This window comes from Mastomys coucha, unplaced genomic scaffold (assembly GCF_008632895.1).
Source record: "Mastomys coucha isolate ucsf_1 unplaced genomic scaffold, UCSF_Mcou_1 pScaffold6, whole genome shotgun sequence".
NCBI lineage: Eukaryota > Metazoa > Chordata > Mammalia > Rodentia > Muridae > Mastomys > Mastomys coucha.
Window position 1 is genome coordinate 282,448 of NW_022196912.1, and position 27,446 is coordinate 309,893.

Here is a 27,446-nt window from a genome sequence, read left to right on the forward strand (position 1 = left end):
TGTTTGTTTTTGTTTTTCACCAGGAATGCATGGCACATAGGCACACAAGAAACAAAACAAACATAAACTTTCAAATATAAAGACTTCTAATGGACCAGCACTCTACTTACTCAGATTTCACAGTGAAACCAAAATCACTTCAAAGAGGTTTATCAAAGGCCTTATTTGACAAGAATGAGAAGGCTTTTAAATAATTTTCTTCACCTCAATTAACCAAACCACAGGGATGCAAACTAAAGCAATTAGCAGACTTAAATAATACCGGACGGAGGGCTCAATCATTTCTAAGACTCACATAATTCTTTAAAGTATTAGTTAAGAATAAAATACTACTTCTGCCAACTTATGTATAAAGAGAACCAATATAATGTACTGTTATGTGTAGAGAACCTACTGCAATTCTGTCCATGTCTCTGTGTTATAATATTTTAATCATTTACATATGCATTTTTCTTAAGTACTGGCCAAAATAATGATTTTGATATGATAAGGAAGAACATAAAATAAGATTATAGAGCATTTGATGATAGAGATCAGAAAATACACCTATAAATATGACATCTTGACATTTAAGGGCAAAAAAGAAGTATGAAGGCCACATTTCCCCCAACCCTAAATACACACACACACACACACACACACACACACACAAACACACACTTTTTCCAAATACAAACTCTAAGAAAATTCTAAACTGTCATCTAAATTTCTTAACAAAGCACTCATTTCGTAAAGGTCCTCCCTCTCCTATAGAACATGAATGTTTTTCAAACATCAGACTGCCCTAAATGAATCTAAATAAGTCCCCTAGTTTAAATATTGTATCACTTTTCTCTCTGATTAGACTTCTGCATGACAATCCATGAAAATAGAATTTTCTTTGCTTCTGTAAGGAAAAATTAAAGCTTTAAACCTGTGCTGACTAGGAAGAAAAGTTATGGGCCTAAGAATCCATCACCAAGTGGCCACATAGGCCTGGGAAAGAGCAAACGAAGACATAAAACTATAAACATAGAGGAAAACATGTCTAGGCAAACAAGGACATGTCCAAGGCCCAGGCCTGCAAAGACGTGCCTGGCAGACACTAAGTAATGGACCATCTGGTCCTCTCAGATATGGTTTAAGGTCAGATGCTCTGTTGACTCAGATTAACACCAACCTTAGGAATTTTCCACTCTGTTCTGCACATAATAGTTAATATTTGAACTAGCCAATCATGTATGACCATACTGATTCCTTTGTTCCCTCAGACCTTTTTCCTATAAAAACCCCTAACTTTCAAGCCTCGTGGTCGGCTCCATTATCTCCTGCATGAGATAACTGTGGTGCAGAAACAGGGCGTCCTGAAATTAAAATATACCTCTTGTAATTACATCAAGATGTGGTCTCTTGTGATTCCTTGGGTGTACGTCCTCCCGAGATTTGAGTGGGGGTCTCCCCCAGGGGTCTTTCACTTCTCTAGACTATTTTTTCTGAAGGTAAGTATATAAAGTAAAACTATATTAAATAGTTGTAAATGTTTTCTCTTTTTAATCTACCTTCTGCTGTAGGAGCTTCAATCAGTAACCTTAAAGTGAATGGAAAATCAATAGTTTTATTTTTCTACTTTGTTTTAGCTTTGTTTCTTTCAGTTTTGTTGTTGCATATATTCATTCATTTATAAGGGGAATATGTGAATTAGCTCTATTTTGTCAACTTAACACATGTTAGAAGAGAGAACCTAAACTCCGAAAAAGGCTCCATTAGACTGAGCTATAGGTAAGTGTAGTGGCTATTCCTCATTGTCAATTTGACTATATATGAAATGAACTACAATCTAGAATTAGAAGGCTCACCTGTGGCCCTATCCTAGAGGATGAGGGATACAAGTTTCTGACCTGAATCTTGGCATGGAGATCTTGAGGCATAGTGGCTATGTATCTCAGAAGATTAAGATAGGAAGATCTAGGAGTTCAAGGTCATCTGGGATTAAGGGTGTGGTTGCACATACCTTTAATCTGGGCCACACCTTTTCCTGGAGACCTATACAAGGACATTGGAAGAAGGAAGGCTGGTTCTGCTTCGCCTGCTTGCCTTGTGGGACTGAGCAACTGCTAGATCCTTTGACTTCCATTCACTGCTGCTGCTAATCATTCTTGGGAGTTGGACTACAGACTGTAAGTCATCAATAAACTCTTTTACTACATAGAGACTACCATAAGTTCTGTAACTTTAGAGAACCCTGGCTAATACAAAATTGGTACACAGAGTGGCTCTAGAGGAGCAGAAGTATAAGGATTGATCTTTTAAAAATCTGGACTTGGTTTGAAAATCCATCAGCTCCTTCAATTTCTGAAACCTCTCCAAATTCTCTCCCTCCTGAGAGCATAGAGAATACTGAAGACCCGTCGTCACAAATATATTTCAAGCTTAAAGAAGCTAATGCACTCAATTATCCTGATGAATTAGGGGATTCAGTGTATAAAGCTTTCTAAAAGATGGGAAAGAAATTGGAAAATGCTTTTGTGGGTTGGTTGCTCTTAGCATCTCGAGAAAAAATGATGAAGGAAAATAAGGAGTTCTGTGATAAAATTGCAAGGCTTCAGACACAAATAACCAATCTAAAATTTGCTAAGTGTGTCCTTGAAGAGAATCTTCTCTCCAGCAGCTATAGAGCTCAAGTTGCAGAAAATCAAAGTGAAGCTCTCATTATAAGGTTGGCTGAATTACAGTGAAAATTCAAGTCTCTGCCTCAATGGGTGTCAGCCATTAAAGTAAGGGCATTAGTTGGCAAAGAATGGGATCCTATAACTTGGGATGGGGATGTGTAGTAAGACCCCATTGAAGCTGAGAATTTTGAATCTTCAGATTCTCAAGGGTTTGCCCCACCTGAGGAAGTAGTATCCTCAGCCCTACCACTTGAAATAATGCCCTTCCCACACAAGGAAGTTAATCCCTCAGAGTCTGATAAGACAATAGTGACTTTTGCTGAAGAAAATGCCAAACAAGACAATACTGATGTTTCTCAAGGCCCACCAATAGTTTCTTATAGACCTATAACCAGACTCAAAGCAAAACTGGCCCATAGAGGGGAAGTAGAAAGTGTAGTCCATGAGGAAATTCGATACACTACTAAGGAGCTTAAAAATTTGCTAATTCATTCAAGCACAAGTCTGGGGAATATGTGTGGGAATGGATTTTAAGGCTGTGGGATAATGGTGGAAGGAACATAAAACTAAAGCAGGCTGAATTTATTGACATGGGCCCTCTGAGTGGAGATTCTAGGTTTAATATGGAAGCTTGCACAGTTAAAAAAGGTGTCATAAGTTTGTTTGAATGGTTGGCTGAAGAGTTTATCAAAAGATGGCCTACTGAAAAGAAGTTAGAGACATCTGATATCACTTGGCTTAGTGTTGATGAAGGGATTTTAAGGGATGAAGGGATTTTAAGGCTTAGAGAAAGTGCAATGCTAAAGTGGATACATTGTATAAAACCTAATCCTCCACAATGGGAAGGTCCAGAAGATATGCCCTTCACCAGTCCTATAAGACAAACTGGTGAGAGGGGCTCCAGCACATTTGAAGAGTTTTATTCTTGCCCTTTTCCTTGTGCCAGACCTTAGGGTTGGAGATGCTGGTGCTCAATTAGATGAATTAAATTCAATGGGTTTAATTGGGCCCCGAGGTAACAAGGGTCAGTTGGCAGCATTGAATCGCCAGAGTCAAGGTGATCGTAGTTATTATAATGGACAGCATAGTCAAGACAATATAACAATGATTATAATGATAAAACCCGTAATGCTCATCACAGGAGAGGTGAGATTTATAATGGCATGACTCGTTTGGACCTTTAGTACTAGCTAATCACTCATGGTGTTTCCAGGCACGAAATAGATAGGAAGCCCACTGCATATCTGTTTGAAATGTATAAACAAGTCAAACTCATGAAAGAAAGACTACGTTGGATCATGGCAAAAGGCAGTCTCGACCAGTGAATCAATTTCCAGACTTGAGCCAGTTTGCAGATCCAGAACCTCTTGAATGAAGGGATGGCCAGGTTCCCCTAATTGAGAATCTTGATAAGATACCTAAAAGTTTTGCTGTTAGCGTTTCTCCAGTTCTTCCCCAGAGGGACTTATGGCCTTTTACAAGGGTAACTGTACACTGGGGAAAAGGAAATAATCAGACTTTCCAGGGTCTAAATGAAAACTGCTCCTGAATTTTCACTGATCCCAGGAGATCACAAGAAACATTGAGGCCCTCCAGTTAAAGTAGGGGCTTATGGAGGACAGGTGATTAATGGAGTTTTGACTGAGGTCTGATTCACAGTAAGTCCAGTAGGTCCCTGAACACATCCTCTGGTCATTTCTCCAGTTCCAGGATGTATAATTGGGATAGATATACTCAGAAATTGGCAGAATTCTCACGTTGGTTCTCTGACCTGCGGAGTGAGGGCTATGGTTGGAAAGGCTAAATGGAAGCCTTTAGAGTTGTCTCTGTCAAAGAAAAGAGTGAATCAAAAACAGTATCATATTCCAGAAGGAATTGCAGAAATTATTGCACTATCAAGGACTTGAAAGATGCAGGGGTAGTGATTCCCCCCACATCTCCCTTTAACTCTCCTATCTGGCCAGTGCAGAAGACAGATGGATCATGGAGAATGACAGTTGATTATCGAAAATTAAATCAAGTAGTAACTCCAATTGCAGCTGCTGTAACAGATGTAGTTTCTTTACTTGAACTAATTAATACATCTCCTGGCACCTGGTATGCAGCCATTGATCTGGCAAATGCCTTCTTCTCAGTACCTGTCCATAAGGAGCACCAGAAGCAATTTGCTTTCAGTTGGCAAGGCCAGCAGTATACCTTTACTGTTTTGCCTCAAGGATATATTAACTCTCCTGTCCTTTGTCAAAACTTAGTTAGAAGGGATCTTGGTCATCTGTCTCTTCAACAAAATATCACATTAGTGCACTATATTGATGACATTATGCTGATTGGACCAAGTGAGTAGGAAGCAGCAACCACTTTGGACTCATTGGTAACACATATGCATAACAGAGGATGGGAAATAAATCCAACCAAAATTCAAGGACCATTTGCCTCAGTGAAACTTTTAGGAGTCCATTGGTATAGGGCATGCAGAGATATTCCATCTAAGGTGAAAGATAAGTTATTGCACCTGGCCTCTCCCACCACCAAGAAAGAAGCACAACATTTAGTGTATCTATTTGTATTCTGGAGACAACATATTCCTCACTTGGGTGTGCTACTCAGGCCCATTAACCAAGTGACTCCATGGAAAGGACAACATTTTGTTCTTACTGTAGTAGACACTTGTTCTAGTTATAGATTTGCCTTTCCTGCATGAAATACTTCTACCAAAACCACCATCTGTGGATTCACTGAATGCCTTATCTGTCATCATGGTATTTGACACAGTTCTGACCGAGGAACTCTTCACCTCCAGAAAAGTGTGACAGTGGGCCCATAATAATGGAATCCACTGGTCTTACCATGTTCCCCATCATCCTGAAGCTGATGGTCTGATAGATGGAACAGCCTGTTGAAGACACAGTTACAGTGCCAATTGGGTGGCAACAGCATGGAGGGCTAGGGCAGAGTTCTTTAGAAGGCAGTATATGCTTTGAACCGGCATCCAATATATGGTACATTTTTCCCCACAGCCAGGATCCATGGGTCCAGGAATCAATCTCAGAGGTAATTCTGATCCAAATTCTCCTAGATTTTTTAACTAAAGAAGGATTGTCAGCTTTACAGCAGGTAGAAAGAGCTATTGAAAATCAATTTGTTACTTATATAGATTATTCTTTACCTTTGCATTTGTTAATTTTCAATACAGCTCATGTTCCTACAGCATTGTTATGGCAAAAAGCACCTCTCATGTGGATACATTCAAGGGTATCTCCAAAACTTAATATCTTGCCATATTATGAGGCAGTAGCTCATATGATCATGATTGGTAGAAAGCAAGCACTGACTTATTTTGGCAAAGAGCCAGATGTTATCATTCAGCCTTTTACTTTAGATCAAGATTCCTGGTTAAAACCTCATAGCACAGATTGGTTGTTTGCTTTGATAGGATTTCAGGGAACTATAGATAATCATTATCCTCAGGATAAACTGATAAAATTCTTAAATGTGCATGAAGTGATATTTTCTAACATGACTTCTTCACAGCCTTTGAGTAATGCCCTTGTGGTATTTATTGACAGTTCCTCTAAAGAATGAGATGGATGTCTTATGAATAATCAACAGGTAATCATAAAGACTCCTGGTCTCTCAGCTCAGTTAGCTGAGTTAACAGCAGTATTAAATGTGTTTCAGGCTGTGACTGATGCTTTCAATCTTTTCACTGATAGCCTATACATGGCACAGTCAGTTCCTTTACTAGAAACTGGTTGTACATTTAATTTTAATACTACAGTAGGATCTTTATTTTCACAATTGCAAAATGTCATTCTTGCATGAAAAAAATCATTTTTGTGTTGGTCATATACAAGCTCATTCTGGTCTTCCTGAACCATTGGCTGTAGGTAATAATTGTATTGACAGAGCTCTTGTATGAGAAGTCTTAGTTTCAGATCCTGTTGCACTAGCTAAATGGGATCATAATAAATTCCATCTTTCTAGCCATACCTTAAGACTTAAGCATAAAATTTCCAAAGAACAAGCAAGAATGATTGTAAAACAATGCCCTAATTGCGTTATTTTATCTCCAATTCCACATTTAGGGGTAAATCCAAGAGGCTTTATGCCCAATCATATTTGGCAGGTGGATGTAACTCATTATGCAGAATTTGGAAAGCTTAAATATATACATGTCTGTATTGATACTTGTTCAGGATTCATATTTGCTTCCCTGCATTCAGGAGAGGCCTCTAGAAATGTAGCTGATCATTGTTTAGAAGCCTTTAATGTTATGGACTTACTTAAAGTTATTAAAATGGACAATGGGCCAGCTTACTCTGGCAAAAAATTTATGTCATTTTGTGAAAATTTTGGCATCAAACATAAAACTGGAATTCCTTATAACCCCATGGGACAAGGAATCGTTGAACATGTACACCGCACTCTTAAAAATTGGCTTTTGAAAACTAAAGGAGGGAATTTGTATCCTCCTAGATCTCCAAAGTCACACCTTACTTTTGTGTTATTTGTTTTGAACTTTTCGCAGACTGACATCAAAGGTTAGTCTGCTGTGGACCAACACTGGCACCCTAATACTTCAAGTTGGTATGCCATGGTGAGGTGGAGAGATCAACTCACTTATACCTGGTATGGTCCAGATCCTGTTTTGGTTTGGGGCAGAGGGTCCGTGTGTATTTTTTCACAGAAAGAGGATGGAGTGCTTTGGCTTCCTGAAAGATTAATACGCCAGGTGGACTCAGATCCACAGCCTTCTTAGTAAATGTGCTTAAACGCACTGCTGAAAAGTCTTTTTTCTTTTTCTTTTGTTTTTGATCTGAGAGCTTTTTCTGTCATTCTGGAAATGCCCACTTAAATAAAAAAATTGCTTTCTCCTGAAGCTAAATAAACAATTCAAATTCACTTGCTCATGCCGGGAGCAAAAGTTTGGTTACTTCTATAGCGTTTAGCCATTTCAGGCTGGTACAATCCCGAAGTTACTAGTCTGAAGTTACTAATTTGCATTGGAATTGAGGCTTGTTCTCAGCAAAGGTTCCCAGAGTTTGAGCTAATATTTTGCAGCTCACTCAGGTGCCTACACTCATCTCCAATACACTGGCATGCAGCTTTACAATAACTTCAGAGAAGGTGGTTTTCAAAAAGACTGTGGTAGCTTGTGAACTTTGCAGGCAATAAGGGCATGTCCTGGCATTGGGTGCACGGAAGAAGGTGCATTTTGAGAACCTGTGTTCAGCGAGTTAGGTCTCTGGCAAAGAAATCAACCTAAGAAAGAGGCATGTGCCCAGTGGCTGTGTTTTTAAAAAAAAAACATGAAATAAGCCCGGTTTCTAGAATTCAAACTAGATGTATGTGTTCTCAAGGATGGGTCAGATATTTTGCCAGTAGATATTATACTGCAGATGATATTCACCCAGGTTCTGTGAAAATTCCTGTGCAAAACCGTGATGTTTGATTATGCCTTAGACCTGCTATTTTTTAAATAAAAAGGGAGGAATTGTTATCTTCCCTCTTCACTTCAGCCATCGGACTTCTAGCAGTCTCTGCTTTGAGGCTAACACCTCAGAGCTAAGACAGATGCTCTCTGTTGACTCTGGGTTCATCTTTGAAGAAGCAGCCTGAGCACGCCCACCACCTGAGCATGCCCACCGCCTGAAGATCTTCCAAGCCTGGGGATTTTGGCACATGAACCTTCTTTGCAGTGTAATCTAGAGATTTAGTTTTGGTTTCTCCTGTGACTATAAAAACTCTAGCTTATTTCAAGTAAAGTGGAGCCTTGATGGGGATGCAACATGGCTTCACGTTTTCTCTTTGCATTTCAAACCCTTTATTTCAGGTCCTTTATTCCCTCCTGGCTGAGAGAAACCAGTTCATGAAACTGCAGGCAGTTTCATGTATACATTATGGAAGACTTTCAAAAGCATGTTACAAGAAGAAAATAAAATAAAACAGTGACAAATGGTGGTATACTACACAATATCAATTACATTAAGTCACTAAAATAGATCTACTAGCGAATGGAAATAATTGATTACAGGTTGCTTAAAGCTTGAGAGGAGAAATAGAAGTGATAGAGATAGTATACATTATCTGAGCACTCTGAGTTTTCATGGAAATATTACTAGGGTGATAATATGACCAAAAGATATGATATGAGAAATAAAACAAAGAAAATTGGTTTAATGTGATAGTGGCAGTTGTACAACACTTTGAATACAATAAAAGGACTATATTGTAGATATTAAATGGAAAAATTATATATGAGAATCTTGGAACAACTGTTAAGAGTATAACAACAGGACTACAACATCAAATTATTCAAGTTGGGAATGACTTCAAAAAGCCTGGAACCTGTCACATATGTAATAATGTATTTGGTAAACAGAGTCTATGGCAGGTACAATTCTAAGATTCTTGAGCCCTGGTGTAAACATGTTCACCTTGTTATTTCACCAAACACTAATTAAGTGTTCCTGGCCCAAGAGGGACCCATCCAGAGCCATCAGGACACAGGAACCAAGGAACAGCCAGAACAGGATCCTTCTGGTTTTCTTGTGCTCCCTGAAGCTTACCCTTTGCCACAGTTCGCCTTCCCCAAATTTCTCCTGGAGAGAACTGGTTTCCCAGGAGTATGGACAAATGGGCTTGCAGGGGAACAAGCCACAGTCAGAGACAGCAAGTCCAGCTAACACCAGAGATAACCAGATGGTGAGAGGCTGTGGGTCTGTGTACCAGTGGCTTTCTACATAGATCTCTTGTCCAGCCTGGTTGTGAGAATTCCAACATAGGGGAGTGAGTGTGAGCAGGGAGGGGAAGTCATTTCTGTCACTTTCACTACTGCAGATGGCTCCATCTCTGTCTCAGATATTCCTTCCTGGGTTACTCCATGCTGCCCTATACTGAGTCAGGTCAGGCTGGTCTGACAAAAGGCCAAATAGCCAGTGAGGAGTGCAATAAAGCTTCAGGTGTCATTTCAGGAGAGCAGACACCTTCCCAAGTGTTATAGCTCTTAGGACAGATGCTCTCAGACAACAGAATACTTCTTGAACAACTTTAATCTGGGTTCAATTCTTATATACAGTTTTGGAGTAGATCAGGGATTGAGAACAGATACTTCTCACTGTCTTGGCCTGAGAGCTTTGGGGAAACTTATTTGCATGTGGGAGGGCTTGGTGTTCCTCCTACCTGACTGATGGCCACACATCTCTCTGTGGGAGTGTTGTGAGAGACTGTAGGTCCAACAGGAGCCAGAGACTCAGGAAGCATGGCACAAACCTGCTATCCCATGCAGGCAGAAGTCACTGCACATCAAGTCTCTGGGGTTCAAGGGCTGTGCTCAACTGGGGACCAGGCAGTCTGTGCACAGCTCACCAACCCACAACAGGCAATGATAAGAATATACACCATATGAACCAGGGCAACTTGGCATCATTAGAAACCAGTTCTCCCACCAGAGCAAGCTCTGGATACCCAAACACACCAGAAAAGCAAGACTCTACTTTAAAATCACATCTCATGATGAAGATGATAGAGGACTGTAAGAAGGACATAAATAACTTCCTTAAAGAAACAGAGGATAACATAGGTAAACAGTTAAAGGAATTTAAAAATCGATTAAAGATATAAAAAACAGAAATAGAAACAATAGAGAAATCACAAAGGGAGACAACCCTGAATATAGAAAACCTAAGAAAGAAATTAGGAGTCATATATGCAAGCATCACCAACAGAATACAAGTGATACACCAGTCAGATTGGCTAGGATAAAAGACTCAGGTGACAGCAGATGCTAGAGAAGTTGTGGAGAAAGAGGAACATTACTTCATTGCTGGTGGGATTGCAAAGTTGTAAAACCACTCTGGAAATCAGTTTGGCGGTTCCTCCGGAAATTGGACATAGTTCTACCAGAGGACCCAGCTATACCACTCCTGGGCATATACCCAAAAGATACTGCAACATATAGTAAGGACACATGCTCCACCATGTTCATAGCAGCCTTATTTATAATATCCAGAACCTGGAAACAACCCATATGTCCCTCCACAGAGGAATGGATACAGAAATTGTGGTACAACTACACAATGGAGTACTACTTAGCTATTAAAAACAATGAATTCATGAAATTCTTAGAGAAATGGATGGATCTGGAGAATATCATCCTGAGTGAGGTAACCCATTCACAAAAGAACACACATGGTATGCACTCTCTGATAAGTGGATATTATCCCAGAAGTTTGGAATACAGGAAGAACAACCCACAAACCACAAGAAACTGAAGAAGTAGGAAGACCGAAAGGTGGACATTTCATTCCTTCTTAAAAGGGGGAACCAAATGCCCATGGAAGGAGTTGCAGAGATTAACTATGGAGCAGAGACTGAAGGAAGGGCAAGCCAGCCTAAATATAGCTATCTCCTGAGAGGCTCTGACAGTACCTGACTAGTACAGATGTAGAGGCTCACAGCCATCCATTGAACTGAGCACAGGGTCCCCAATGAAGAAGTTAAGAAAGGACCTATGGAGCTAAGGGGTTTGCAGCCCCTTAGGACAAACAACAATATGAACTAACTAATATCCTCAGAGCTCCCAGAGTCTCAACCACCAACCAAGGACTGCGCATGGTGAGTCTGATTGTTCTGGCATCATGTGTAAAGTAGAGAATTGCAAATTCGATCTTCAATAGGAGGAGAGGACCTTGGCCCTGTGAAGGTTCTGTGCCCCAGTGTAGGGGAATGCCAGGGCATGCATGGGGAGGGGGAAGCAACAGGGGTTTGTTCTTGTTTTTGTTTGTTTGTTTGTTTTTTGGAGGGGAAACTGGGAAAGGAGAAATTTACATGTAAATAAAGAAAATATCAAAAAAAGAGCTAAATATTTCAAAAAATAAATAAAATAAAATAAAAGAGCTAAATATTTAAAAAAAAAAGAATACAAGTGATAGAAGAGAGACTCTCAGGTGCAGAAGATACCATAGAAAACATTGACAAAACAGTCAAAGGAAATGCAAAATGCAAAAAAATTTCTAACCCAAAACATTCAGGAAACCAAGCACACAATGAGAAGACCAAACTCAAGGATAATAGGTATAGAAGAGAGTGAAGATTCCCAATTTAAAGAGCCAGTAAGTATCTTCAGCAAAATTTTAGAAGAAAACTTCCCTAATCTAAGAAAGAGATGACCTTACATGAAGCCTACAGAACTCCAAAGAGTTTGGACCAGAAAAGAAATTCCTCCTGTCATATAATAGTGAAAACACCAAATGCACAAAACAAAGAAAGAATATTAAAACAGTAAGGGGGAAAAGTCAAGTAACAAATAAAGACAGATCTATCAGAATTACACCAGACTGATTACCAGAGACTATGGAAGCTAGAAACTCCTGGGCAGATGTCATACAGACCCCAAGAGAAAACAAATACCAGCCCAGAATTTATACCCAGCAAAATTCTCAATTACCATAGATAGAGAAACCAAGATATTCCATGACAAAACCAAATTTACATAGTATCTTTTCACAATTCCAGCCCTACAAAGGATAATTAGATGGAAAACTCCAACACAAGGAGCAAAACTTCACCCTAGAAAAAGTAAGAATGCAATCTTCTTTCAAAAACCCAAAAGAAGATAACCACACAAACATATTTCCACCTCTAATAACAAAATTAACAGGAAGCAAAAATCACTTTTCTTTAATATCCATTTACATCAGTGGACTAAATCTCTCCCCCCCCCAAAAAAAAAAAGACATAGACTAACAAACTGGATAGCAAAACAGGACCCAGCATTTTGCTGTATACAGTAAACATATCTCTGTGACAAAGATAGACAGTACCTCAGAGTAAAGGACTGGAAAACAATTTTCCAAGTAAATGGTCCTAAGAAATAAGCTGGAGTATCTATTCTAATATCTGATAAAATCTACTTTCAAATAAAAGTTTTCAAATAAGTTAAGGAAGGACACTTCATACATGTGAAAGGAAAAATCTGCGAAGATGAACTATCAATTATTAATATCTATGCTCCAAATCCAAGGGTACCACATCCATAAAAGAAACCTTAATAAAACCTAAAGCACACATTACACCTCACAGAATAATAGTGGGAGACTTCATCCCGTTCTCATCAATACACAGACTATGGAAATAGAAGTTAACAGAAACAGTGAAATTATTAGACATTATGGACTAAATGGATTTAACATATATCTAGAGGACATTTTATCCTAAAACAAAAGAATGTACCTTCTCTGTACCTCATGGCACCTTCTACAAATCTGGTCATATAATTTGTTGTTCCAGAGGCAGGGGGCCTGGGCTGGCTGAGGCTTTCTCTCTCTCTGGAGGCAGAGGGCCTGCTACTGAGGCCCCGGGTCTGTCTCCCCAGTGCTGACCTGTTTGCTGCACAGTACCCTAATTAAAGAGGAGGCAATGTATAAATGAGTTATTTTATTGTAGGAAAGAGAAATATGCTAGCTGAGTAGAGAGAAGGAAAGGAGAGGAAGGAGAGAGAGGAAACAGAGAGGAAGAAAGGCAGAGAAGAGAACAAAGAGAAAGAGAGGAGAGAGAGAGGGAGAGTAAGAGAACAAGAGAGAGAAAGTAAGAGAACAAGAGAGCATGAGAAAGAGGAAGTAAGAGTAGGAGAGTAAGAGTAAGAAAATGAGAGGAGGTAAGAGAACAAGAGAGAGAGGAGGGGGAAAACCACCCCTTTTATTGTATGGGGTGTGACATGCCTGGTTTGTGGTCAGATGACTGGGTGTAAAATCCAGCTAGAATGCAGGGAACTTGAGGCATTGTCTACCTGACAGAGCATACATCTCCTGCAGGGGCAGCTGCAAGTGGTCTGAGCTGAAATCTGAGCCATTGGTCTCAGGAGCTTATCACCGAACTCCTACCATCCCTTGTGAACAAATATACTTTGTTCAGTTGGTCTCTGGGGTTCCAAGGTGGTCACTCTATTGGACTCCGGCTGGCAGTACTGCCCACTGCCCCACAATAATTAGTCACAAAACAGGACTCAACAGATACAAGATTGAAATAATCCTAAGCATCCTATCAGATCATTTATGAGTAAGGCTAGTCTTCAATAGTAACAAAAACAACAGCAGGTCCAGATACACATGGAAGTTAAACAACACTCTTCTCAATGATAAGTTGGTAAAAGAAGAAATTAAATGCTTCTTAGAATTTAATGAAAATTAAGCTTATATCATACCCAAACTTATGAGACACAATGAAAGCAATGCTAAGAGAAAAACTCATAGTTCTGAGTGCCTCCATAACGAAACTGGAGAGAGCATACACTAGTAGCTTGACAGCAAAACTGAAAGCTCCAGAACACCCAAGAAATTCACCCAAGAGGAGTATACAGCAGGAAATAATAAAATTCAGTGAATGAAATCATCCCAGTAGAATCATCAACAAAAATCAAAAAATAGATAAACCCTTACCCAGAACAACCAGAGGACACAGAGACAGAATTCTAATCAGAAATGAAAAGCAACATATAACAATAGAAACTGAGGAAATTCAAAAAGTCATCAGATCCTACTAAAAAAATGTATACTCAACCAAATTAGAAAATATGGATGAAATGAAAAATTTTCAAGATAGATACCAAATACCAAGCAAGTTCAATCAAATCAGATAAATGCTCTAAACAGTCCCATAACCCCTAATGAAATAGAAGCAGTCATTAAAAGTTTTCCAACAAAAAATAAGCTCAGGACCAGAAGGGTTTAGTAAAGAATTCTATCAGACATCCAAAGAAAACCTAATACCACATGGCTGTTCATTACCAAAAGAAGTCAGGACTGGAACTCAAGCAGGTCAGGAAGCAGTAGCTGATGCAGAAGCCATGGAGGGATGTTCTTTACTGGCTTGCTTCTCCTGGCTTGCTCAGCCTGCTCTCTTATAGACCCTGAGACTTCAAGCCCAGGGAAGGCACCACCCACAAGGGGCCCTACCCCATGGATCACTAATTGAGAAAATGCCCCACAGCTGGACCTCATGGAGGCACTTCCCCAACTGAAGTTCCCTTCTCTGTGATAACTCCAGCCTGTGTCAAGTTGACATACAAAACTAGCCAGCACAATTGACCCCTTGTCAACTTGACACACAAACACATCAGTATTAAGCTTCAATGCTTATGTTCTTATTCATCCCCAAGATCTAAAGTCCCACAGTCTTTACATATAAAATTCAAAGTATCTTAACTGTGGGCTACACTAAAATGCTTTCTTCCTTCAAGAGGGGAAAATATCAGGGCACAGTCACAATCAAAAGCAAAACCAATGTTTGGGATTCAACCCACAATCTTCTGGGCTCCTCTAAGGGCTTAACCTGTCACTTCTCCAGCTCTGCCCTTTGCAGCACACAGCTTGTCTTCTGGGCTCCAGATGCCTGTACTCCACTGCTACTGCTGTCCTTGGTGGTCATTCATGGTACTGTCATCACTAAAACACTGTTTTCTGCTGTAACTAGGCTTCACCAATAGCCTCTCATAGGCTTTCTTCATAGTGCCAAGCCTCAACTCCTTTGCATGACCCCTTCAGTCCTGGGCAATCAATTGTAAACCAATGCTGCCCCTTCACCAATGGCCTTCCATGGCCTCTCACTGTATCGAGCTTCAGCTGCTCTTCATGACCCCTTCATGCTGTCAAAACCAGTACCACCTGGGTGACTATTACACATTACCAAGTCCTGCTACAGCACAAGGTACAACCTTGGCTATCTCTGGAACACAGTCTCTTTGCTCTCAGAAAACACTTCCCAGAAGATGTCACCTCAATGATGTTGGTCTCTTCTTAATCACCGCTAATTTCTTAGCTCCAGCTAACCAGCATCAATAGTCCCAGTAATGCAAAGTTTTTACTTTAGTAGTTCTGGTATCTTGTTAATCACAGCTGACACTTCAGCCCCAGCTAACCAGAACCACAGAATCTTCACATTCTAAGCAACATGGCCCTGATAAGAGTCTTTAATCTTCCCTCTGAAATTTCACAAGCCAGACCTCCATCTCTGCACTGTTCTCAACATGGTCTTCCAAGCTCCTACAGAACATCCCACAAAGTTCTTAACAACCAGTGGTTCTTCTAGCTCAAAGTTCCAAAGTCCTTCCACAGTCTTCCCCAAAACATGGTCAGGTTGTCACAGGAATACCCCACTATGCTGGTACCAATTTGTCTTAGTCAGGGTTTCTATTCCTGCACAACATCATGACTAAGAAGCAAGATGGGGAGGAAAGGGTTTATTTAGCTTACTTCCACATGGCTGTTCATCACCAAAGGAAGTCAGGACTGGAACTCAAGCAGGTCAGAAAGCAGGAGCTGATGCAGAAGCCATGGAGGGATGTTCTTTACTGGCTTGCTTCTCCTGGCTTGCTCAGCCTGCTCTCTTATAGACCCTGAGACTTCAAGCCCAGGGAAGGCACCACCCACAAGGGGCCCTACCCCCTTGATAACTAATTGAGAAAATGCCACACAGCTGGACCTCATGGAGGCACTTCCCCAACTGAAGCTCCCTTCTGTGATAACTCCAGCCTGTGTCAAGTTGGCACACAAAACTAGCCAGTACACCAATACTCAATGAGAGAACTCCTACAGCTAATAAACAACCTCAGCAAAGTGGTGAAATACAAGCTGCAAAATGGCCTTCCTATACTCTAATGATAGGCAGGATGAGAAAGAAATTAGTAAAATGACACCCTTCACAATAGTCACAAACAATATAAAATATCTTGGTTGTGATTCTAACCAAGGTAAATAAATGTCTATAAATAAGGTGAATATCTATATGACAAGAAATTCAAGTCTCTGAAGAAAGAAATCAAAGAAGACCTGAGACGATGGAAAGATCTCCCATGCTCATAGATTGGCAGGATTAATATAGTATAATTGGCCATCTTGTCCTAAGCAATCTACAGACTCTAGAGAATCCCCATCAAAACTCCAACTCAATTCTTCATGGAGTTAGAAAGAGCAATTCTCTAATTTATTTGGAATAACAAAAAACCCAGGATAGCAAAAACTATTGTCACAATAAAAGAATTTCTGTAGAAATAACCATCCTAGACCTCAAGCTGTACTAAAGGGCAATTGTGTAAAAAACTGCACGGTGTCAGTACAGTGACAAGCAGGTAGATGGATGCAATAGAATTGAAGACCAAAAAATGAACTCACTCTACTATGGTCACTTGTTCTTTGACAAAGGATCTAAAACCATCCAGTGGAAAAAAAGACAGCATTTTTAACAAATGATGTTGGTTCAACTGGCGGCCAACACATAGAAGAATTAAATTGATCTATTCTAATACCCCTTTACATAGATAAAATCCTAAAGGATTTAGAACCTCCACATAAAACCAGATAATCTGAATGTAATAGAAGAGAAGGTGAGGAAAAGTTCCTGAATATAACACCAATGGCTTATGCTCTAAGATCAAAAATAGACAAATAGGACCTCATAAAATTGCAAAGTTTCTGTAAAGTAAAGGTAACTGTCAATAGAACAAAATGACAACCAACAGATTGGGAAAAGATATTTACCAATCTCATATCTGATAGAGGGTTAACATCCAATATAGGCAAAGAACTCAAGAAGTTAGACTAAAGAAATGTTGAACAACCTTAGTCATTAAGGAAATGCAGATCAAAACAACACTGAGATACCACCTCACACCAGGCACATTGGCTAAGATCAAAAACACAGGTGACAACAGATATTAGCAAGGATATGGAGAAAGAGGAAGACTCCTCATTTCCTGGTGGGACTGTAAGCTGGTACAACCACTCTGTAAATTAGTCTGGTGGTTCCTCAGAAAATTGGGCATAACCAGAAGATGCTCCACTATGGATTGATCATAAGGACTAATGCTCCACTATGTTCATAGGAACCATATTTATAACTTTCAGAATCTGGAAACAACCCAGATGTCCCTCAACTGTGGAATGGTTTTAGAAAATGTGTTACATTTATTCAATTGAATAGTTCTCTGCTATTAAAAATAATGAGTTCATAAAATTTGCAGGCAAATGGATGGAACTTGAAATATTATCCTGAGTGAGGTAACTCAGTCACAAAATAACACACACAGATACACACTTACTGATAAGAGTATATTAGCCCAAAAGTTCGGCATAAGCGAGATTCAATCCACAGATCATATGAAACTTAAAAGGAAGATCAAAATTTGGACGCTTCAGTGCTTCTTAGAGGGGTGAACAAAATACTCACTGGAGGAAATATGGAGAAAAATTGTGGAGCAGAGACTGAAGTAAAGACTATCCAGAGACTGACCCTCCTGGGGATCCATCCCATATACATCCACCAAACTAAAACCTTTTGTGGATGCTGGTGAGGGCTTGTTGATGGTAGTCTGATATGGCGGTCTCCTGTGAGGCTCCATCAGAGCTTGACAAATACAGTGTAGTTTAATTTACATGATTATGTTGTTTCTGTTGTTGAAGTCCAGCTATAATTTGTGGTATTATGAGATAAAAAAAAACATTCTTTAATTTTTCTTGTACCTCTTGAGGCTTGCTTTTTCACTTACTACATTATCAGTTTTGGATAAAGATTTTATGATGTGTTAAGAAGAATCATTTTCTGGTTGGGCAACATACTCTACAAATGTCTTTTAGGGCCATTTTATTCATAATGTCTGTTAGTTTACTTATTTCTCCGTCTACTTATAGTCTGGATGACCTGTCAATTGGTGAGAGTGAGCTGTTGAATCTCCCACTAATAATGTGTGGTGTTCAATGTGCAATTAGAGCTCTAGCAATGTTTCTTTTACAAATGTGGGTGCCATTGTGTTTGGGATATAGATGTTTAAAATTGAGATACCATCTTGGTAGATTTTTACTTTGATGAGTATGAAGTGCCCTCCCTGTGTCTTGTGATTAATTTTGATTGAAAGTTTATCTTTTTTTTTTTGTTTTTTTTTGTTTGTTTGTTTGTTTTTTTTGTTTTTAAGACAGAAATTCTGATATTCAGATAGCCCTGGCTGTCCAAGAACTCACTCTGTAGATCAGGCTAACCTCCAACTCAGAAATCCACATGCCTCTGCCTCCCAAGTGCTAAGATTAAAGGCATGCACCACCACTGCCTGGATGAAAATTTATATTGTTAGATATTAAAATGGCTACTGTTGTTTATTTGTTGGGTTTCATTGCTTGGAAAATTTTTTTTCCCAGCTATTGACCATAGGTAATGCCTATCTTTATTTCTGGGGCTTGTTTCTTGTATTCAGCCAAATGTTGGATTCTGTTTTCACACACATTCTGTTAGCCTGTGTCTTTTTATTGGAGAATTGAGTCCATTGTTGAAAGGTGTTAATGACCAGCGATGCTTACTTTTGTTATTTCAGTATTGGTGGTGTTAGTGTTAGTGTTAGAGTGTGCATGTATGGTATGTAATTACTTATTACCTATGTTTTCTTTGATGAAGTTTTCCTCCTTGGGTTGCAATTTTCCTTCTAGTATTTACTATATTGCTGGATTTGTAGAGATATATTTTTGAATTTTTATTTGCTTGAAATATGTTGTTTTATCCCACTGTGATGATTGAGAGTTTTATTGCTTATGGTAGTCTAGGGTGACACATGATATTTTACTTTTAAAAGTTGCAAAGTATATATGCAGGCCCTTCTAGCTTTTAGAGTCTCTGTTGAGAAGTTGTGTATAATTCTGATAGGTCTTACTTTGTATGTTACATACTCTTCTATTCTTATTACTCTTAGTTTAGAACTTTTCAGAGTATACTGCATTTCCCGTATGTTTTGTGTCAGAAATATATTAGATTTAGCATTTTCTGTGACTAATGTATTGATTTCTTCTATTATATGGTCTACAAGTCTTTATCTCATGTATTTTACTGGTAATATTTATATGTTATTCTTGTTCTCTTCCCTAGGTTTTCTATCTCCAGATTTCCCTCAGGTTATCTTCTCATTATTGTTATTTCCACATTCAGTTTGAAGTTTCTTCATATATGTTTATATATATATATATATGTATATATGTATACATATATATATATTTGTGTGTGTGTGTGTGTGTATGTATGTAGCTAAATTCAACAAAATATTTGACAGCTCTTATTTTAAGAATGTCAGATGAGGGGAACACTGCTGCATTGCTGATCTTTACACCCATTTTGAAAATAGGTATAACCATTCCTTAGATAGATAGAAGTTAATCTATCTCAAGATCAAACTATACCATGCTTGGGTTCATGCTACCATTGAAAGAATCTCTATACCCTGTTCATCATGACTCTTTCTATTAGTTAGAAATTTTAAACAAATTAGGTTTCCCTCAACAAAATAAAAACAAATTGTGGTCAGTTTACACAGTAGAGTATATATTATTTAGCCATCAAAAAATAATAACATTAAGAAATGCACAGGAAAGTAGATCGACTTAGAAAAAAAACTATCCTGTACCTCAGACCCAGAAACAAATATTGCATATATTTGTTTATATGTGGATATTAGCTTTTAAGTAAATGATAACCAAGCTACAATCAAAAAAGTTTGATGGAATTGGTATAAAGTGAGGGGGTACAAGAAACAAATATTATAAAGAATGAAAATAGAATGGATATTAATTGATGAGAGGATCATATGATAGGAAAAAAGGGAACAGGAAAGAGGGTTTCTGAAGAGAGTGTGTGGAGAGGTACTTAAAATTAAGGGTTATTTGTGGGGTAATATAGAAAACTAATACAATAGAAACTTTCTAAAATATAAGTATATAAATGCATTCAAAAAACAAACTGTCAAATTATTGGGAGGAAGGAGTCCTCACTGGCCATCTCTTATCACCAAATGAAGCTTTTGGTACTGTAGTTGAGTAACATGTTAAGGAGTTCTTGGCCAAATAGTTGCCATGGGAATTCTCAAACAAGCTTTGCTGTTGCCAAGACTCTCTACAGGCTGACAGGAAGGCCCTGATTGATAAATATAATGTATACACAAATCTTTGAACATGAAGATAACAGCTTATACTTTCATAGAGACTTTACCCCTATTTTCCAGCATCTTTGGTACAGAAAGGTACTCTGTACACTACCAAAAGGAAAATGTTAACACCAACTTGGCTACACACCATTTATTATCTATTGTGTACTATTGTACTACTAGCAACATATGCTAGGTTTTAATGGCATAATATTGAAGGAGTTAATAAATACTACCTGATTTGACTTAAGGCTCACACCACAGATAGAATCCTTATGGTAGGTAGGTCACCTTTGTAAAGAAGTTAATTTCCTTAGAGTTTACCATCTTCAAATTCTTCTGTTTATGAACCCTAAGATATTATTCATTGTCACTCACTTTTTTCTTTAGTTCTATTATTAGACCATGGCTTACTTAAAAATTGTAATGTTAGGCCAGGCAGTGGTGTTGCATGCCTTTAATCCAAGCACTTGGGAGGCAGAGGCAGGCAGATTTCTGAATTCAAGGCCATCCTGGTTTACAAAATGAGTTCCAGGACAGCCAGAGCTATACAGAGAAACCCTGTCTCAAAAAAACAAAAAAAAAAAATCCTGAAATGTCAGAATTTTATTTTTATCCACTTCAGCTATAATGTTAGTATAAGCAATAGATTTTATATGCTATAGCATATTGCATTATAATTTAAATATTCTAATGCTATATAGAGAGAGAAAAATATGTACTACTGCATCATTTTTTTGATTTATTTCTTATGAATGTCTTCTGCTCTTCGCTTTTTACATTACTTGCTACCTGTCAAGAGTCTAAATACTTCTACGTTCCTCTCCTTCTTAGTTGAGTATAGCTGAAGGTGATGTCATGACAACTCAAGTTCCAAAGTTTTTCCAATGGGAGCTATAATAAAGACTTCTAACTGTCAAACTTCATTTTAAAGTATGTACTCTACTACCCAGAAGAGGTTCAGGTAAGATTTCCTTTTCTATTTCTTTTTGTTAATTATTAGTTCTGAAATTCACAGTTCATAAGAGAGATCTTGGAATGACAGAAGGGAGAGAGAAAATAATGATGTTAGAATTTATGTCATGAACATCAGCTAATTTAAAAAAGTACTTGTGCTTATGTTCCTTTTCATACAGCTACACTAAACCAGTTACTGTCTGCAATTTTAACACTGGCATAGAAATAACAGTGTTCCAACTGTTTTAATGACTATAAGTATTAATCTATATTCAGATTCAAGAGGTCAAGTTGTTTGAAAGACTTTTTTTTTTTTTTTTTTTTTTTCGAGACAGGGTTTCTCTGTATAGCCCTGGCTGTCCTGGAACTCACTCTGTAGACCAGGCTGGCCTCGAACTCAGAAATCCGCCTGCCTCTGCCTCCCAAGTGCTGGGATTAAAGGCGTGCGCCACCACCGCCCGGCTTGAAAGACTCTTTAACATTACATTATATTTCAAATTATTTTGTAAGAGTAGTTATGACATTTTGCAAAAAGATGTTTTCAAAATGAAAAGTCATATGTTTTACTATTAAATATGGTTTATAGGTTCAAAAATTAACAGAATTATTGACAGTGGTTCAACTACAAACAAACATTGGTTTGACTAAACTCATTTTTAAATTATTATTAATTAATTAATTCATTTTTTATACCAAAATGTAGCTTCCCTTCCCTACTCTTTTTCTAGTCCCTCTCTTTCCTCCCATCCTCCTCTTCCCATTTCCTCAGAGAAGAAAGGCCTTACATGGTTATTAGCACACCTTGGCATCAAATTGAAGGAGGATTACTTGCATCTTTTCCTACTGAGCCTAGACATGGCAGCCCAGTTAAGGTAAATAGGGAGAATGTCCAAAGACAGGCAACAGATTCAGAGACAGGCCTTGATCTGGTTGTTAGGATTCTCACACAAAGACCAAGTTAAACATTTGCCTCATATATGTCTAGAGTCTTTAAGGCATGTGAGCTGTGATACCAGATAAGAATAAGAGCTGGTGAGGTTGAGTGAGCTCAAAATCAGGAATCTCAGAGATTTGAGAACAGAAGGAACGGAGGTACTCCATACTTGTCTCTGTACCTGCTTTGGAACATGTGACCACTACACCCAATTGTGAGGACCCTGGGGACTCAGGCATATAGCATAGCACCTGGAGTTCTTCTCCTTGTTGATAATGTTTCTAGATAGTCTTAACCTTTAGCCAATGATCTTCATTTCCTGGGTATTCTCATAAACTTCCTCCAAAATTATAAAATCTCTGGTTCACCTGGAATAAAGTGTATGCCTCCACATATACCCCCCAAAAGGGAATATGAACAAGCAAGGATCATTTTAGAGAACTTCTTCATTAAAGATCAACATGGGGAAGGACTTCTCCTAAATGACTCATGACATTTTTCCCAGAGAAATCACTTTATCTTCTCCCATCACTCTGGCATTCTTACTACTGGCTCTCCATCTGAGTGGATCTTGCAAAACCTTACCTTTGTTCTCCCCTTCTTCTCTGATGTGCAAATGTCTAGAGGAGAAATACAGACAAGTATGACTGACTTCTTCTTCAGGAGGTTCACTAGGAATGCCCAGATACCCAGAGAGGAAACCAGAAACCTCAACATTCATTCCAGATCCCACTTTCCCCTTCTAGTTTGGGGTGTAGCTCTAGCTGCATTTGACACCTTGAAGGGAAACAGGAGCTGTGGACTTTGTGTTCTAGCCTTTTTCTTGCCTTCTCCAGAACAACATGGGACAGCATACCAGTAGTGCACAAACACCTCCAGCAATGAAAGGCTGTTTCTGTTGTTGCTGCAGTCCAGCTATAATCTGTAGTGGTCTGATAAGATCCAACAGTTTCTTATCAGGGGGAACAAAATACTCACAGGAGGAAATATGGAGACAAACTGTGGAGCAGAGACTTAAGACAGTCCACGCAAAGATTGCCCCAACTGGGAATCCATCCCATATACAGTCACCAAATGCAGACACTATTGTAGATTCCAAGTGCTTGCTGATATGAACCTGATATGGCTGTCTCCTGAGAGGTTCTGCCACAGCCTGAAAAATACAGAGGCATATGCTCACACCCAACCATTGAAATGAGGGTCTTTTCCCCTATGGAGGAGTTGGAGAAGGGACTGAAGGAGATGAGGGGGTTTGCAGCCCCATGGAGTGAGCAAAAGTTTCAACAGTCCAGACCCCCTGGAGCTCCCAGGGACTGGAACACCAACTAAATAGTACACATGGAGGGACTTATGGCTCAGGCTGCATATGTGGCAGAGGATGACCTTATTGGATATCAGTGGGAGGAGTGGCGCTTGGGCCTGAGGGGTTTTATGCCCCAGTGTAGAGGAATGCCAGGGTTGGAAGGTAGGTGTGAGTGAATGGATGGGGGGGGGGCACCCTTATAGAGGCAGGGTGAGCGGGAATTGAATAGGAGGTTTTGGAGGGGAGACCTGGAAAGAGGATAGTATTTGAAATTTAAATAAAGAAAATACCCAATAAAAGGAAAAAATTTTAAAAAATGAACAACTTCAGTTAAAAAAATTGAAACAAGTACATTTTGTATTGGACATCTACTGCTGTGCATGGGTCCTATTCTTAAACGTGGTTTACATATGCAGTGAGACTCCATTAGACGAAACAAATTTTTCCATTACAAAAAGCTGATTTGAACCAAACAATCCTTGTACATACTGGCACAGTCTCTTATAACGTTTAATGTTTCTTATTCTACTTCAATGGCTCTGATAGACTATGGATGTTTCAATTTTCATTGCATAAATGAACCACATTTTTCTTCATCTATTCTCTGATTGAGGAACATCTAAAGCTTTTCCCCATTTCTGGCTATTAGGAATAAAGCTGACATGAACATAGATGTGCAATTGTCCTTGTTATACTATAGAGCATATTTTGGGTATGCATCCAGGTGTAGCATAGGTGAGTCTTGAGGTTGAACTATTCCCAATTTCCTGAGAAACCACCAAATTGATTTCCAAAATGGTACTACAAGTTTACAATCTCACCAGCAATGAATGACTGTTCCCCTTGCCACCATGAGCTCTCAGCTTAGTTTTTGATATTAGCCATTCTTATAAGTGTAAAATGGAATCTCAGAATCATTTTGATTTGCACTTCCTGATGATTAAAGATGTTGAATATTTCTTAAGTACTTTACCTAACTGGGCTGCCTTGCCTATGCTCAATATGTAAAGATGCACCAATTCAAGATTCTTCTGTTGATATTCTGTTTTGCTTAGTAATTTTTTTATTGGGTTATTTAGATACAGTTGTAGGATAGGTGAAGATCTTTTTCCTACTCAGCTGTTAGAACAAAGGATATCCTGAAATTGGCAGGAAAATAGGTGGAACTAGAAAGTAGCACCCAGAATAAGTAATCCAGATACAGAAAGGTGCATAAAATGGATAGTAGCCATAAAGTACAGGATAACCATGTTACAACACACACACTTACAAAGCTAAGTAACAAGGAGTGCCTAAGGGAGGATGCTTTAATGTCACTGAGAAGGGGAATAAAATAGACATTAGGGATGAATAGAGAGAGGGAAATAGGTGTGAGAGAATTTGAGAAGGGAAACAGAAGGACTAAACTGTAGAATAATCATTGAGAGAAAGAACAAGAAAAGATAGTTAAGATTGGTGGAAGAGGGTCATCTCTGGGACAAACTAAAAACCCAGGACAATGGAAACTCTCAAGAACCTATGAGGGTTAACCTAGCTAAGACTTCTAGCATACAGGATATAGTATCTGAAATGGCCACCTTCTGTAACCAGGCAAGATTTGCAATGGGGAGATAGTGACACCAACTCACTCACAAAGCATTTTACTCACAGATTTTTCTGCCTATAGTGAAGGGGACCGGCCCGGACGGGATGGTCTCTCTTCCTCCGTGGGTAAATATACCAACTGGGTTAATTGGGTCCTGGGAAGGCAAACGGTTAACAAGGAAAGACACAGACGCCAGGTAGAAGTGATAAGAGAGAGCGCTTTACTGTAATTCACTCAGTATTTATAGTTAGGCTTGGGAACCAGACCCAGAGGAATTCAACTTGCTCATCTTAACATAAACAGGAGAAAATCCATTAACACCAGACCAGAAAGGAGATCTTGAAAGGAAGATCTGGTAAACCTTTAACATAAGCATGAGACCTGCTAAGTCTTTGATCTAAGGAGCAGCAGTCAGGACTCCTCCACACAGCAGGTGCTCAACTCCAGCTTGCAGCCTGCTTTACAGAACCAAGTCACTCCCAAACAACAAGTGGGGGGAAGGAGTCCACACTATAGGATGTTCAGGGATAAAGATGAAGAAGAAATTGAAGGAATAACTAATCAAGAACTAGCTCAACTTGAGGCCTGTGCCATGAGAAAGATCCTGTCATGGACACTCTTTAAGATATTCTCCTATACTTATGGATACAAAGTTAACAGAACTGTTCTCTGAGAGGCTTCACTAGGAAGTTGATGAAAATAGATATAGAGACTCACACCCAAACAGTAGATGGAGCTCAGGAAATCTTGTGGAAGAAGAGAAAGAAAGAAGGATTGGAGGATCTGTGTGTGTGTGGGGGGGGGGCAAGGACTCTACAAGAAAACCTATGGAATCAACTAATCTTGGTAGATGTGGGCTGACTGACTAAAATACCAACCAAAAAAGCATGCATGGGATGGAACTAGACCTACCACACATATTGAATGGATGTGCAGTTTGATTTCCATGTGACATTGTAGCCTTCATTTGGACCAAATTCCCCTAACTGGGCTACCATTTTTAGGCTAAATAGGTAAAGTTACACTAAGTTCTATTGCATCTTGATATTCCAATGTGGCTTGATGATGATAGGAGTCCTCCCCTTCTCTGAAGTGAAGGAGAGGTAGTATGGCTGGTGGGATGGAGAGATGGAGAGAACGGCAAGAGAGGAGGTAAGGTAAGCAATGATTGAGATGTACACTAAATAAATAATTTAATAAAAAGTATAAATTAAAGTATAATTCAGTCCATTTGTAGAGTTTAAGCCTTTCAGCTTTCCAGAGTTCATGAAAATAATATGTCAGGTACAGAATTCCTAGTCATACAAGTTAATGCTAAGAGTGTACTCAGAATCTCTGGGTTTTCTTCCTGATTTTGATTCTCACAATGCCTATTTTCTTCTTCTTCATGCATTTTATTCCTTCAAGTGTCATCTTTCCTGTCACCAAATATCTCTTACTGAAACTGTCCCTTTACACTGTTTTGTATTAAACTTACTCCTTCTTTTTGATGAGGAGTTCATCCTTTAACAATCCCTTTACCTATTAAAAGTTCACAGAAGTCATAATACTCCTTCACTTAAGTCAGTATCTTACACACTAGCTTTTAATTCCATGGGTTTGTTCCTTTAACTTTGGGAATGTCTGCATTTCCACAAATCTTAAACTTGGTCTAAGACTTAAGAGCATTTTAATTTTGTTCATTATAGAACTTTTCCAATTTGTTATAGTCTTCAGAGAGAATCTTCTTAAATCTCAACACTTTTCAAAAAAAATGCAGTGTTTCTCTGGTAATATAATTAAGGTCAATTTTACCCTCCTGCCAAATTGTAATAGTATCTAATTCCTTGTTTGTGAAAAGATTGAAATATTGAGTTAAGAGAATTCTTAACTGGTGCAGATAATCATGAACAGAACAATGTTTATAATATTTCTGCCAGGAACCTCAACTGTGTATGCAGTTGTGGTGCACGCCTTTAATCCCCACACTTGGGATGTAGAGGCAGGTGGATTTCCAAGTTCAAGGCTAGTCTATTCTACTGAGTGAGTTCCTGGACATCCACGGCTATGCAGAGAAAGCTGTGTCAAAG